Raw genomic sequence first — 12119 nt, 5'->3', positions numbered from 1 at the left:
ACACGAGCGGGTGCTTCGCCGGCTTCCCCGCGCCGCGGTCGGGCTCCGTCTGTCCCGCTCGGGGCAGGAGCAGTTTGCTCGGTACCAGGACACTCACCCAGGATGGTACTGCAGCAACTTGCCAAGCAAGATTTTCTTACACTTCTCCTTATCCATGTAAGCCAGGTTTGCTGTTCAGACAAGTCATCAGGTGCCAGTCTGTGCCACTTTGTCACCCAACTTCCTGCTAAATGGAAGTACCTTATGAAGCTGTTTATTTGCCTCAAATCATGGTCACACTAAATCAGAGGTAATTTAATCAGTGACTTAAAACTGTAACTTTACTGGAGCTGAACAGAAGCTTTGCTCTTGGAGTTGTATGTATTTCAGTCACCCATTCATGTGGTGGAATTTACGGCTGCTGGACAATGACCACAGTGATGTTTCCAAATCTTTAAGACTCTTTGGTCTCAGTGTCCTGGCAACATGCATATTTTTGTACAGTGTATTGAGTTCTGCACACCCTCACTGGTGACACTCATGGAACAAAGCTCACTGATGAACCATGTTGCATTGCCACTCCTTGGAGTTTAAATGGTGCTGCAGACTCCTCCTGTGACCGTGTTGAAGAGAATGTAACTGTGCTGCTATGCTCACTGAAGGCATTTTGCTTGGTTTGTGATGAGGCTGAGGCATCCTACAGTCATCACAAGCTGTATCACCTAAGTAGGATTTTCAGTTCAGGGGAGGAGCTCTCAGCATTGACAGAAGAAGGGGAAGGTCTCAGGCTTCCTTTGATATCATGAGTTAGATCCTACGGAGATTACTGAAAAATTACTGAACCAGTTTTTGGCTCCCTTGTAATATTTCTTTTCATCAGTAGTGAAAAAATGATAAAAAACCCATGAAGAATGTGTAGTGATGGGACTTTTCACCAGATCCACAAAACCGTTATATCAGTAAAAGGAACACAACAAGCTGGAAAGAGCAGGCAGATATTAATGTCCTGTCTGATGGAGCAAGAGCAATTTAACCGCTATGACATTTGGAGGGCAAAGATGTGGTAAAGGTCAAATCTGGCTTCCCATTTCTTAGCTGCACTTACTGATCATGATTGATTGTTGTGTCTGGTGCTTACCACATTTGTTGCTACCAGAAAAGAGACTGGCCTTGCCCAGGTAGTCCCCAAGTGCAGTCCCTTCCTTCATGCATGTCATGACTGTGTATCCTGGGAAAGCCATACCTGAAGGTTAGACATTTATTCTGTGTTTGAGGTAGTTTAGAGGACTTGGTTAAAAAATATGTTTTGTGAAGAATCTAGAAAGAGGGTCAGATTGCGTCACAAAGTTTTGCCCTGACATAAGCTTCTATCAAAAGTCCTTAAAACTAAAATTTTCACATTAAAAACATTGCGTGAGAAAGTTAATTTTCTGCAGAAAATACTTCTAGTGAGGCCTTTCAACTTATATGATGCTGCTGGGTTTCTTTCCTTGTTTTATTATTGCCACATCTTTGTTTCATAGGACAATTGAATGAATGTCCTCACACACCCATGTGTGGTTCAAAACACTGATGTCTAATCCAGAAAACCACTGCTGTCTTCTTTTTCCGGTAGTCTGCCTATTTATCCTCCTCCAGAATTTCTTTGGCTTGTCTTACTTTACCTTTTCTTTTGCAGTGACTGTCAGTGGGGGTGTGCATGTCCCTAACAAAGCTGCCTTCCTTTTCCATGCTCTTCTAAGGTGCATTTTGTATCTGATTTACTGCAGGTAACTCCCAGATGTAGATTTCCAGCAACAGGCAACAGAATTCTACTCCAGAAAAGGAAAAATCTTATTTTTTAAAAGTATTAATGGGCAGGAGGATCAATTATTCCATTGCAATTAAACCCCGTGAGATTTCATTTGGAACACTGGATGTTGTTTTGGGCCAAGATTCTGAAGTCTCTCGTGTTCGCTCTTGGACTTCTTATGGCAACTTCATCGCTGCCTGCATGAAAAAACAATAATGGATAATCACCCAAGGGCTTTACCAATATAGGAAGTATTCTCATCACACCTTTCACCTGGGTCCCAGTGAGGCAGCAGACTTTGCTGAACAGTGAGTCCGGAGGGGTCAAGGACCTGGTGAAAGGGCTGGAGCAATAGTCTGATGAGGAGCAGCTGAGGGAGGTGGGGGTGTTTAGCCTGGGAAAGGAGGCTCAGGGGGAACCTTATCACCCTCTACAAATACCTGAAAGGAGGGTGTAGGCAGTTGGGAATCAGTTTCTTCTCCCAAGTAACAAGCAAGAGGTTGAGAGGAAATGGCCTCAAGTTGTACTAGGGGAGGTTTAGACTGGATATTAGGAAAAATCTCTTCCCAGAAAGTGTTCTTAAGCTTTGGAACAGACTGCTCAGGGAAGTGGTTGAGTCACAATCCATGCAAGTATTTAATAGATGTGTAGATGTGTTACTTAGGGACATGGTTTAGTGGTGGAGTTGGCAGTGTTGGGTTAATGATTGGACTCAATGCTCCTAAGGGTCTTTGCAATTCTGTGATCCAGTGATACCTTCCAGAGGGAGTGCAGCTTATCAGACCAGCCAAAGGAGCAAGAGCTCATAATTTACCTGCTGAACTTGTATTTTGATTTGAACAGCACGTCTACTTTTTCAGTCTGCATTTCAGGGAAAAGTTCTATATTGGGTTTGGGAAGAAGCAAAGATTTCCGAGTACAACAAATGACATCAGGAACCTGACAATCAGATTGTCTTTTTAAAATATACCACTTTCCTGGAAAGAAACTACACTTGGTCAGCAAAAGCTGGAAAATAATGCCTGTTTTTCAGGCTCCCCCTCCACTGCAAGTGGCAGCCTTTTACTTTACTTAGAGCTTACTATAGTGCTCAGTGCAGAGCTTCACAGTGGCCAGAAGTCACTTCTGGAGTCTCACTGGGGTTGGTGTGAGCAGATCTTGTCCTCAAAAACTAATGGAATAACAAGGAGGCAAAATCATCTAATAATAGTAAATCATTAGTGTTAGAAGAGAGATAAACCAACTGCACATAGTGACAGAAAGACTTAATGACAGTGAAGGACTGGGATATAGAACCGCAGATGAAATTCTTTATTGGTAAGTATAAAAGGGTGTACATGGGAATCCAATCCCAAATGTATACAGAGAGTGATAAGTTTCTACCCTGTTGTTAGAAGATGTTGGGATTACAATAGGTAGGTCCATGAAATGCTTAGTAGCAGTCAAAGACAAGAGCATTTTGCAATTATGAGGAGAAGAACTGAGAGCAAAGCAGTAACAGGTAAGTCACTGCATGTGTACATCATGGCAGGAGCAAATCATAACTACTGACTCCTGCCCTTGTTGCTTCCCAAACAATTCCCCATCTTAATATGGATAAACTGATATTTGCCAAGGCACAGAGAAGACTGGCAGGGATAATTAGAATTTTGAGAAGGTCAAGCAAATGAGCTACAGATCATCCTGCAAGAAATAAAGACTGAAGAGGACTATGATAGAGGCTTAATTAAATCATGGAAGATATGGAGAGTCAGAACAAGGAAGGACTGCATTCTAGACCAATAAGGGTATTAAGGGTCATCAAGTAAAATTGATAAGTGTCAAATATGTGGAAGGAGTTGTTTTTTTGCACAATGCAGTAAAGTTTTGAAACTTGCTGTGTGATTAGCTTGTGTTAGTTCAAAGAGGAATTGTGTATTTCCTGAGGGAAAAATCTACTGAATGTTGTTAAATACCATCCTCTCATCTAGGAAAAGACAAAAATAAAAATTACTGGAGCAAGGGAGATGATTATGGAGAGCTTTACTGTAGTTTCACCCTGCTTTTCTCTAGGAGTGCTTTATTAACTATTAATGAAGAGTAAGAACTAAGTGCAGCATTGGTCTAACTCTGTAGAGCTCTTCTTATATTCTTCCAATTTCTAAATCACATAGAGTATCCCACAGGCTCCAAAATCAACCAGTAAAATCATTCTTCTGGCTTGTCACTGCTTAGTCACCCTACCATCCTGCCCTAAGCAGTCTGACATTCACTCTGTGAAATTCAAGCTTCTTAAAGTGCTCCTTCAGAAAACTCACAGTTCTTTCTCCTCCCAAATTTTCCATCTGTTCATATTTTATATTGTGTCCGAAGACCAAACTTGCACTGTCAATCACTCAGCTGTGTGGTGCATTTATATGCACAGAATGATCTTCAAAATTGCTCTTCTCCCTGCTTTTACCTCAACTCATCCCACCTCTCTGATAGAACAAACCTTAACTTTTTTTCTACCTCTTTTCTTTCAAAATATCTTTTTTTTTCTCAAATGATGTAATCTAATTTTGATATTTCTTTAAAGGCACCAAAAAGAAATACATCAGTATTTTCAATAGGAAAATGTATTTCATATTCATAGGGGTTTTTTCACTGCGTTGCTCAACCTGTAAATATACTGCAGCTAGGTGCAGATGTTACCATCAACACTGACACTGACTTTTCTCTGTATTTTGAAGTCCAATGGAAAGGGAAAAATAGGTTCTGCCTAGTAAATATACTATGCATGAGTTATGGATATCCATGTAATAAATTTGTGTATTATTTCCCTTTGACAACGTCACCAGCTTGATGCCCTTTAACCTTTCTTCCCAGACTAATTGCAATATTTCAAACCTGGGAAAAATACCAGTCAGTTGACATGAAAGTAAGTTTTCCTGTATGAGAATATCTTCTTCATCTCTCAAATTTAATCCTTAAAACTTTCCTTCTATATTTGTCTTGGCTTGAGGCCATGAATAAGCCATATTCAGTCTGGGTCATTATTTTTGTTTTCTGTATATAAAAATCTACACAACTTTATTTTCTGGAAGTCATAGTGAAGAAATTTGACTTTATCTTTGGTTAAAATGTGATTTTTTCCTCTCAGTGGGATACAAAATATAACTTACAGACCTAGGAGCTACCAAGATGCAAAATTATTCCCAGTGGAAAGTTATTTCCATATTGAAAATATTATTTTGCATTGAAAATATATGGAGGAAAAGGTTTCAGAAATATTTCTGGACTTTTATAATGGCTTCATACAGAAGGACACTTGGGTGGTGTAAGAACGGGAAACTGTGGTGCAGAGGATAAACAACACCAGCCTCTAACCTTTAAAAAACATATCAGCTGACAGGCTAAGAGAGTGAAAAAGGAAAGGGATGATTAGCACTTGCATGGGCTGCCCAGTTTCTTTGTATTTTGAGTTATCCCTTCATCTCAAATGTGCACACTGAAAGGTTTTACACCCACAGCACCACTCATCCTCATGTATCTCCTTTGTGTCTGACATGCACAGGCTCCTACACCTGATTTCCTGCTGTCATGCTGCTGGTTAGTTCGGTTGCAAGATCTCCAGTGTGGCTCTAGAATTAGGCAAGGATGCTGAGAACATGAAGAAATTTTACAGGTGGGAAGCTGTTGCAGGATATATCAAACAGTACAAGCTGGAGAAGAAACCATGTCAGATCAACTGCTTGAAAAGGGTCTTCCAGCACAAATAAGGGTCACAGTGGTGACTATGCTATCAGAATAAATTTCTGTTCTTATAGGTATTTTTAAAAGGTCATGATAACTTCAAGAATCACAGTCACAAAATCCTAGAATGGCTTGGATTGTAAGGGACCTTGAAGATAATTTAGTTGGAACCCCCTGCCATGGACAGGGACACCTTCCACTAGACCAGGTTGCTCAGAGCCCCATCCAATCTGACTTTGAAGGCCAGGACACAAGGACACCAAACTGGTTAATTGTCTACTTCAAAAATATAGAATTTTTAATGTTTACTGGCACCTTAGCTTTAGACTCATAAATGTATTTTTCCTCTTCTTCTTCTGGGTCTCTTTTCCCAGATAAAAAGTGTCAGGACCAGAGGAAATGGCATCAAGTTGCACCAGGGGAAATTTAGATGGGATATTTGGAAAACTTTCTTCCCTCAGAGGGTTACCAAGCATTGGAGCAGGCTGGCCAGGGAAGTGGTGGAGTCACCATCCATGGGGCTACTTAAAAGCCATGTAGATGTGGAATTTGGGGACATGGTTTAGTGGTGAACTTGGCAGTGCTGGGTTAATGGTTGGACTTCATCTTGAAGGACTTTTCCAACCTAAATTATTCTATTATTCTATGATTCTTTACTTCTTGCTCCTGTTCTGCTTGTCTCTAATTATAAAGAATAATTCCTTGATTTCAATGCAATATTAACTTCAAAGAAATAGACAATATATGTAAAAGTAAAATTACCTAGAGAGGCAGTGTAGTCTGTATCTTTTCACTCAGTCTGCATTACATTCTCAAAAAGAGAGAGAAAAAAGCCATTCTGATCATGTTTATAGATGAAGTGCAGACAACAAAGGATTGGTGATGTTCAACATTGAGTTCTGTCCTGAGCATATGTGATGCTTTTGAGTTCAGTGATCAGAGTGTTTGTAAATGAATTAGGCTGTGGAATTCCAGATTCTTTGATGATGGTCAAAATATTAAAATGTAATGGAAGAGGGGAAGAAAGGTGTTTCACTGTCCTAGAGATGGAGACAATGCATTTAGGCTTTACTTGCAGCAACCCCAGTCCCAACCCACTTTGCCTGACTTCACTGAAAATCCAGGAAAGAGGCTTCAAGGTTGATTTACTGTAGTACAAGGAAATGCAAAGTTGAAGAGCACTCCAGGCCCTGTGTTGGAATTCAATAATGAGGAAGAAAACTGTTCCATACTAGTCCATCAGACAAGCTTCATTTTGCAATTCATTTGAGCCACTGAGTCACAGACATATTCAGAAGAAAGCCTTCACTGTATCAATATCTTTACAAGTGTCTTGATTTCAAGTGTGTTGTGAGTTACTATGATCTCCAGAACTCGGCATTACAGAAGTTTATACCTATAAATGGAGAGAAGGAAAAACATTTAATTATAGACCTTGTAATGCTGTCAGGTCATCAGTCAGGTAATGTCATCAGTCATGAGCTGGATTCGATGATCCCAGTGGGTCCCTTCCAACTCAGAATATTGTGATCATGTGATTCTCTAATGTCACCAGTGATCAGATATCAGATTTACAGAAGCTACTAAATCTACCACTAGTCCTTGTAGTAATTTGTAATAAATAACTCAAACCTATGACAAGGATGTGATACTTTGTCCTCTTTGATATTGATATAACTAACAAGAACTCAATTATATGTTTGGCTTGTGGATTGCTTTTGCAGACTTTTGTGGAGGGAGCCATGTGATAAATCACATTTATTACATACAGAGAAGTTTTTTCCACTATGCATCCTTTTCATAGGTCAGCCCAATGAACTGCTTAAAACAGTTATGTTTTACAAAATGAGTTTCAGAAGGTTGGGTCACCATAAGGAAAGATTTCTCCCTTTCTCTACCATAGTATTTTCTCCCCCAAATTACATAGAGAAGACAAAAAGGGGTTTTATGAAATACTATGTTTGTTATATGGTTTAGGTATTAACTTATAAAAGCAAAGTTTATGTTTTTTTAAAATGTGATTTGTGAACAAAGAATCAGAAGTTGGTGACTGAGAGATGGATAAACATAAACACTGTGCATTAGAGAGATGGAGAACTATGAGAATGGCCTTAGATAAGTCAGGAAACAAGAAATAATTATAACAGTATTTGTGTGAGTTATCATTGTTCTTACAACCATTTTATATTAAATGGGATTTAGATGCAACTGGGGTTATCAATATAGGAACAAATTGTATGTGGCTCAAGAGTCAGCTGGTTTTTCTGAAGAGTGGGAAGGAAATTTTTAAAGTCTTTGCTCATGTTGATGGTAGATTTTTCCATTTTTGTTGCCATTGCTCTTCACTCTTGAAGGTGTTATTCTGAAACTTACTGTAGGATTAGTAGAAATTTTATTTGTTTTTAAATTAACTTTATGAGTCTTTTCTTCACTAAACTGTGAGGTCTCCATAATTCATGACTTTGTAACTTGCAGCATTGGATGAAAAGCTGCATGCAATGCTCATCCAACAGAAATAGTTTATGTGTCAGGATTTAGGAAATACAAATCCTGTAATTCACTAACAACAACAAAGTAAGAACAAGACCAAAACAGAATACTTTCATGATACATGAGTCCTAGAAAACCTATAACAAACTAAACCAATACATGCAGCACAATAATGCAAAACATATTCTTCTGCAGAATTTAGTCTTTTCCTTTCATTGCTCTCAATAGGTTTTGGCGTAGAAAATTCTACACTGCAGGGAAGAGAACATTTCTTTGCTAGGTAGACTTTTTCTTAGGAGAGACCATTTGGATCTGCTTCATGCCTTGAAATGTAAGCCTTTAGGGACTATAATACACAATGTGCACAAGAGAATGTATATAAAGATAAAAAAAGGACAAGAGTATTCCCCAGTGATGCAAATCCTTCTTTCTTAAGAATTTATGAGTTGCCAGCACACAGCTACTGATCTGAGCCTTGACAGCATGAGAGTTTTCAGGGAATTTGTATAAGAAACCTGTCAGAGCCCTGAGACACCATTAACTGGGCAGAAGGAAAAGCCAGTTATATCTGTGATCAAACTGGATGTTTCAGGAGGTAAAGGCACCGTGATTTGCAGACTGCATAATTCCTGGGAGTGAACTATTGCAGGATATGTCGCACAAAAAATTTGTAAACAATATTTATCTGGCTTCAAATGTGGCTGGTAAATTTACTAGAGAAGAAAGGACTGTGAGCAGTTCAAGTCACACACCATGTCTTTGTGAGGAAATCCCTCTGCAACAATCACAGACCGAGACATCATTCTTGGGAAGCATTGTGGAATGATTACTGTTTTCCTACACACCTGCTGAGCCATCCGTTCCCGGGGATAAGATATCAGGCTACACAGACCTTCTTCTCCATGCAGTACATCCATCTTTTATATTCCTAACCCCAGGGTGAAAATGGAAATCAAAGGCTCACAATCAGAACAGAAAGAACTGAAAAATGTGGGGAAATTGAGTTATGTATCTGCGCATCGATGTTTGTCATAATCCTCTGAGCTGCTGATTCAGTGCTGTTTCCAACAGAAATCGTAATAAGACAGCAGCTTGAATTGCCTTCTACTTGTTTATACTTCTTCCAGATCATTGGAGACAAAGTACCTGCAAAGACGAATGATTCTCTTTCAGTTAATCACCTTGGTACATTGTAAAGAGAAGCAACAACTTTAACAACTGAGCTTGCTGTAAGAATGTTGACAGATGATTATTATGTGCAGTAGATGAAATACTAACTGCTGCAAGATCTAAATACAAACCTTCTACAGACCAAGGGAGGATATTAGGTTTTCTTTGTTGTACACAACACTCATCTGCTTTACACCACTTGGTTTAATGTCTTACAACAGATCAAGCTAATGTGACAGTGAGAAGATCCTTGTGTGAGGCAAAATATTCTTGGGAAGGTGAAGCTTTAGGGAGAAAACCACCAGCATCCCATAGGCTTAACATTAGGTAAAGATAATATTGAATATAATACTGGGTTGGGAAGTGAAGTAGCCTGAAGAAAAAGTTATGCAGAAAGTCAGCATAAAGAACATAGCACTCTATTATGGGAAAAGTTTTGTTTTGCTGCTTCAGGCTAGAGTTGAGCAACCCCCTGCCCTCCTTTTTCTTTTCATAGAAACATTAAGGTTGAAAAGACCTCTAAAACTGAGTCAAACCATTAACCCAGCATCGCCAGCTGCACCACTAAACCATGGCCATAAGCACCACACCTACAGGTTTTTTGAACACTTCCGGGAATGGTGATTCCACCACGTCCTTGGGCAGCCTGTTCCAATGCCTGCCCACCCTTCTGATGCAATTTATGAGTGCTGGAATGGGATCAGCTGGAGACAGTGGATTCCTTCTCAGGTTTGTAGATGCATATCCAGCATTCAGTATTTCATCTGCTTTTTGTAGACCAATGATTCTGGCTGATTCTGATGGCAGAGATGTGAATAAAGCATGCAACCACTCCGAAAGCTGGGCAGAGGTCATCAAGGCTGTGAGTCCTCAGGAAACCTCTCACCTTCCTGCACTCATGGATATTTTCTTTCATACCACTGAACAGATTGTCTAATAACCTGTGCCTAAAATGCAATCCTGTCAAGAAATTTTAAACAGCCATATGATGAACACAAACCTCAAGTCCCAATTCAGTAAATTCAGCAAAGTGCTTTGGAGACTCAGTCTCTAACTTACATTGAGGTAGAGATCCCTGCAGGAAACCTGAAAGGGAACAGCAAAGGTGGTGATCCTTCTCCACTAGCCAAGTCTTTCTGTACCCACATAGAAGCTGAATGTGTTCTGTCCAAGGAACGGAGGAACTGGGAGGTGAACAGGTCTCTTAAAAAATGCACAGCATGGCCATGAATTGGTCTTAATATCACATGAAGGATATATTATACATAATTACACTTTGTCTCATTGGCAGTAGCAGGGATGAGACTGGGCTGAGTGAAAATAACATGTCACTGGCAAAAGGGGTTAGAGAAGACACTGGAGACCTGCCTTTGCAACCACCTGACAGGGTAGAAATCTGCTCCATTTAAGCACATGTCAACTTAAAGTATGTATAAAACTGAATGCATGTTCCCCAGAAAATTCTGAAGTTTAGAAAACTGAATTTGGTCAATGATTTCTCATAGCAAAGCAGAAAACTTTGTGGAAAGGCATCTGCAGTGCTTCTTCAGCTTGAGGGTGAGCTGTAACACAACAGAAAGAACCTTCTGAGTCTGTTACTACCACATAGTAGATAGACCAAAAAAAGGGAAATCAACCCTGCCATCTGCCACCAAAGCTGTGTGGGCTTTCATGGATCTGAGCAGCCACAAACCTGCTGATACCTAAGGTCTCAGGCCTGCACTGGGAAATTACAGCAGACACAGGAACATCTTTATAACCTGGTCTAGATCCTGACCCACCGATCTGCTTTAGACGCAACTGTGTTTATGAAAGAATCAGAACGGTTTGGGTTGGAAGGTGTTGGGGTCCCTCCCCCTGCCATGGAGCCCTGGGAGAGGGACCCTGGGGGGGAGACACGGGGTTTCCCTGCCCCTGCTCAGCCTCGTTCCCATTGGTTGGTTTGTGTTCCCTGTGCGGGCAGAAGGACCCTTGGTCCCGTGACTGAAACAGTTCCTGAGCAGAGCTCCGGCCATGCGGCTGGAGAAATAAACATCTCTGAAACAGCTATCAAGAATCTGTCCATATATATATTTCTTTTCCACGGGACTCCTGGTTTGATATAGGCGTGTTACAGTATCCCTGCTGTAACAGGAAGGCACCTCAAAGATCATCCAGTTTCAACCCCCCTGCCATGGGCAGGGACACCTTCCACTAACCTAGGTTGCTCCAAGCCCTGTCCAACCTGGCCTTGAACACTTCCAGGGATGGGACACCCACCACTTTTCTGAGCAACCTGAGAAAACATGTTTACAGTCATGCTAAAAGAATACATGGGCACTGATGACATCCTTTGTATGTCCTTTGGGCCTGCTTTGAGACCTCCCGTTTGGGGCAGGCATCCGTCCCCTCATGGACACCCGCCCTGATGGGGCCGCGGAGACAGCTGTGAGATGCTTCCGCCAGGGCAGAAGCTGCGGCGTGCGGCAGCAGGGGGGACCGGGGATTTGTCTGGAGGAGGGGGGAAGGAAGAGTGTCTCCAGCTCACAAGTCAGAGCTGAAATTCAAGCAAAAATATCCCAGCTAAGGGCTTTTTATTTAGACACTGAGCTCAGGGAGGAGGTAAAAGCAGAAACCACCTGTTTGCTAAGATAGAAAGGGCGTTTCCTTCCCACACTGCGGGCACACAGCTCCCCCAGTTCTCTGCCCTTCGGGGAACACATTTCTCAGCCCCTCGGGCCGGCACCCCCAGCCCCCTTCCCTCGAACCTCTCTCTCATCGCCCACATCTCCCACCCCCCCGTCCCCCAGCCCACACGCCCGGACCGATCAGTCCCGGCCCCATCCCCGGACACCCCCCCCCCTCCCCTGCCAGCGGCGGGGCCCGCAGCCCTCCCCGCCCAGCGCTTCCCCTCCCCTCGCTCCTTAAACCCGCGCCCGCCCTCCCCGGCCCCTCTCCGGCCCCTCTCCGGCCCCTCTCCGGCATCGCCGCCGGC

The sequence above is a fragment of the Corvus cornix genome, chromosome 2 (genome assembly GCF_000738735.6).
Source record: "Corvus cornix cornix isolate S_Up_H32 chromosome 2, ASM73873v5, whole genome shotgun sequence".
NCBI classification, from domain to species: domain Eukaryota; kingdom Metazoa; phylum Chordata; class Aves; order Passeriformes; family Corvidae; genus Corvus; species Corvus cornix.
This window is presented reverse-complemented; position numbering follows the sequence as displayed.